Raw genomic sequence first — 5,000 nt, forward strand, 5'->3', positions numbered from 1 at the left:
ACCGTACTTCTCTCTTGTCAAACATCAGAGCAACAACTAAAATATCATTTTCTCTCCCACCTTCTCTCCGTCTTCCTGACCTATACCCAGCATTAAGCCATCATCTGATCTATCTCTGCAATCACACACACACACACATACTACATCAACCACCAAACTACTACACACTCACTCCCACAAGAACCCATCACTCATCTCCCCCCGACAGTCCTCCGGCATGTCTCCATCACTCATGTCACCCATCACCTCTACGTTTCCATCCACAAAAAAAAAAAAACACACACCATCACATGCTTCCCCCTCTCCTTCCCTTCAACCTCAATCACCATGTTCCCGACTCTTGCCCCAACAGCGTCTTCATAACACCCATTAATCCGTCTACTCCAACCCCCACGTTCGTCCATTCTATCGCCCTTTCCCCATCCCACACACCCCCTCATCCCACACAGACACACACACACAGCAAGATCGTCACGGTGAGGTAGGTCCTCCGCCAACAGGTTCCAGACGGTGAAGGCGACGCTGCTGTTACCGTAAACAGCACAATGAACCTACGAACAAGGTGACTGTATCACACACCTTCACCTGGCGAAGCAGAAGGTGCTACAGTCTGGAAAAAAAAAAACGCCAACGCTCTGTCAATAGTACTCAACCAAATCTTTGTGTTTGCTCAGTAAGAAAAGGGAGTATAGTCTCGTCGAGGGATTCATCATGTCCCTGCTGCGGATTGGGGCGCGCGGCCTTGCCAAGGGATGCAGGAGTCCCGGCAAAGAGATCCTGAGGTTACAAGTTAAAGATAACAATGATAATTCGTCTAACCATCACCATAATGAACCTCTCACGTTAAACGTCGAGACGCACAGCTGAACACGTGGGTCTGACGCAGAGCTATCACCAGAATGAACCCACTACTGCAGAGGGTGAACACGAACCCACTACTGCAGAAGGTGAACACGAACCCACTACTGCAGAAGGTGAACACGAACCCACTACTGCAGAAGGTGAACACGAACCCACTACTGCAGAAGGTGAACAGCGAGGTCCTACCCTTGGGTTCCCCTTCCCCTTAGTGCCTGTGAGACACCATCTACCTCCTCACATTAACGAAGCGTTATAATCTGTGTTCTCTTATAAAAAGAAATAAAAAATATATCAAATAATTTTTTCTAAGGTTTTCGTATTGTTTATAAAGCGTCTCTATATCACGTTTTGTAACTCTAAACGATATATCTTAACAACAATTCTGAGATATATTTCCATGTATTTCAGTGCCTCTATAAAGTGTAAACTTGCAAACTACTCAATCATGCTCCTGCTTCACACTGCATCACCCAATTATCATAATTCGGCAAAAATACAACCAAAAAAAAAAAAGAAAAAATATGATACATACAAGTAAAACTTCGAACACTGAAAATATAGAATTAATTTGCATTTCTCTCTGCATCTTTCTATATACCCAGTATGTAAAAAAAGGTGATACATTATAGACATAAAATACCCGAGAAATACGAAAGCGTAAAAGATTACCGGCAAAATATTCCCGGAACTATTCATATCCAAGATGGGAACAACAATTTTATTGCGAAACACAAGAGTGGAATTAAATTAGGCTCCATCAATATGTTAATTTTGCATATTACTGGCCAAGAGTTAATTTACCGTCTAGTGTATTTTTCCTTTCCGGGCTACGATAAACTGCTTACGTCCTCCATGCTTCTTAAACACTCACCTGAAAAAGAATGGAAGTTGAATTAAGACGAGTACGAAAATGTTTCACGGCTTTGTAAGCACAGAAAATAAACACTTTATCATAAGTTGCGTACAACATGTTTAGTAGCGGAATATACTACATACACATGTGTACCCACATGCTTACTTAACACTTACACACACACACACACTTAAGCTTCGGTGTGTGTGTGTGTGTGTGTGTGTGTGTGTGTGTGTGTGTGTGTGTGTGTGTGTGTGTGCATAAATACATAAGAGTAAAGACATGTTATATATATATATATATATATATATATATATATATATATATATATATATATATATATATATATATATATATTTATATATATATATTATTATAATATATATATATATATATATATATATATATATATATATATATATATATATATATATATATATATATATATAAGACGGGGCAACACGAGTGTTAAATTCTCTACATGTAACACACAGATACTAATCACAAGTGGCAATCACTAACACACACACACACACGCACACACACACACACACACACACACACACACACACACACAAATGATGCAGGATATAAGCTGCTGAAATCTGTGTGCGAAAGAGGCTTTGGGAGTCGACATTGTCCCTAACCAGTCGCCAGAGTCCCACATCGGGACAACAGATGATGACACGCCGACTGTCTGCCTGCAAACATCAGAATTCCCATTCGCGTGTTCGCCACCGTAATCTTAAAGGAGCAGAAAGAGCTCACAGAGAAGGTCCAGAGGATGGCAAAAAGCTGTGAAGAGAGGTGAGGTACAGGGAAAAGCTAAGCCTTAAATTTGCCCACTTTGGAAAGGAAAAAAGCTGTGAAGAGAGGTGAGGTACAGGGAAAAGATAAGCCTTAAATTTGCCCACTTTGGAAAGGAAAAAAGCTGTGAAGAGAGGTGAGGTACAGGGAAAAGCTAAGCCTTATATTTGCCCACTTTGAAAAGGAAAAAAAATCGAGGGAGAGACCTGATACGCAATCTTTAACACAAACAGACACATCATGAAGACAGTGAACAACTCTTTTGAGAGATGTAGGGACAGAACAACCACACAACATGACATGAAATTCAACAAGAAACTTGATACAAGAGAAGTGAAAAGAGTACTTTTCGTGTACAAGAGTGGTGAGTGACTGGAATGAGACGACTGAAGACATGGTGAATGCACACAACATGCATACGTCTTTTAAATAAGCTGTGTGTAACAGCGGAGAATGTTCAAGAGATGGGGACCCACGAGTGCAAAATTCCCTCCTCCCCTTCCAGTGTAAACATGTGATTAATTACACTCACACACACACACACACACACACACACACACACACACACACACACACACACACACACACGTGCCTAAAGGTCTCAAAACGTGTGTAGATTACAGTAATGCATAACTAACTACGTGGGGGTCATTAACCCAGGGGCCCTGGCCAAACAGGTGCACAGCCAACCAGATGACTTCTGGATGCACCTCCACGACCAACATGACAACATGCGCGTCATGCAAACAAACCCCTTTTAAACATGACTATGTTATCATGCATGCTCATATCAAATCCCTTATTCTTATACTTGCGTCCCCCCTCACTCAAACATAACAGCATCAACGAACACTATTTGGAATAATGTGACATCAATGTACCTTTCACTTCACCCAGACAGCTATATATTACCAATGTCAATCCACATCTCAGCCCCACACACACACACACACACACACAAAAACACACTATACTGACTGACATGCCTCTTATCACAGAGCCCTTTCACGTCAACGAAGCTGCCGACACAAACATGTCTATTCGCATGTCTGTCCAGCTGTCACTAATAATCCTGAGGGTCGTTTTCTTCTTTACACACAGTCCTGCTAATGATTCCGTCATGACAGCTTCTAAAAAAAAAATGCTCTCAGGGAATTTGGGTTGACAAGCATAATACGACACGCAATTTTCTACGCGTCGAAATGGCTCCATGATTACCAATGACAGTATCTGATTGCATGTGAAATAACTCATTTTCTTTTTTTTTCTCTCTATCCAGCCTCCAAGATAATGATAAGTACAATTCATTTCATTCTGGCGAAAAAAAAAAAAAATAATAAAAAGAGGAGAGAAAAGTATAATACTCATTAAATGGGATTATAGAGAAATACATCTGGTACAATATCAGTGTCAGTGCAATCTGTTTATGGAAGATATAATGACCCTCTCTCTCTCTCTCTCTCTCTCTCTCTCTCTCTCTCTCTCTCTCTCTCTCTCTCTCTCTCTCTCCTGAACGCATTTCACTGCAAAAGTATCGGTGAATTTCATGAACTGTGAACATGGGTATTCTTTGAAAAAAAAAAAAACGCACGAGGATATTTTAATCAATGCCATTTTAATGACTGCTGCAGCTCCCTGTATGTCAGCTACCTGATCCATGTCAAATATAAATGAATATATAAAAAAAAAAGAAGAATATATTGACCTCTGCAACTCGACACAGAATGAAAAACCAGAAATGTAACTAAATGATGTTGAAGTCTGTCAGACATGAACCAACACAGTTCTTTAATAACACGTATATATATATTCTCCGACCTCTTAAAAAAAAAATAGAGATATACGCCGGGGGGTTCATTAATCCACTGAAACTTCATATAAAAACCACGGAATCTCTTTCATCAAGAAAAATATATCCAGGTCGAACTTGTTCTCTCTCTAACCCGGTTGAAAAACATCTCTCATGGCAATAGATAAGACTGAATAATTATCCCTATATATATATATATATATATATATATATATATATATATATATATATATATATATATATCTATATATATATATATATATATATATATATATATATATATATATATATATATATATATATACATACATATATCGACATATACATACATATACATACAGAGACATATACATATATACACATGTACATATTCATTCTTGACTTCATCCATTCCTGTCGCTACCACGCCATAAGGAAATAACATCCCTCCCCCCATACACCATCATCTGCTCTCTGTTCCTATACATTCTTTTTCAGTACGAATTTTACCCTCCCTCAAAAATAAAGGCATTCGTAGCTTCATCAGTATAGCATTCGATTCTGCTCATGACCCATGAATTACCACGGTATTCACGCATTACGTGGAGCCGGATGGGACTAAATGCGTCACACCGTTACATTGGGTCGACTTGCTGATGAGGTGTCTGAATAATGTGAAATAATTACAGG

The sequence above is a fragment of the Panulirus ornatus genome, chromosome 11 (genome assembly GCF_036320965.1).
Source record: "Panulirus ornatus isolate Po-2019 chromosome 11, ASM3632096v1, whole genome shotgun sequence".
NCBI lineage: Eukaryota > Metazoa > Arthropoda > Malacostraca > Decapoda > Palinuridae > Panulirus > Panulirus ornatus.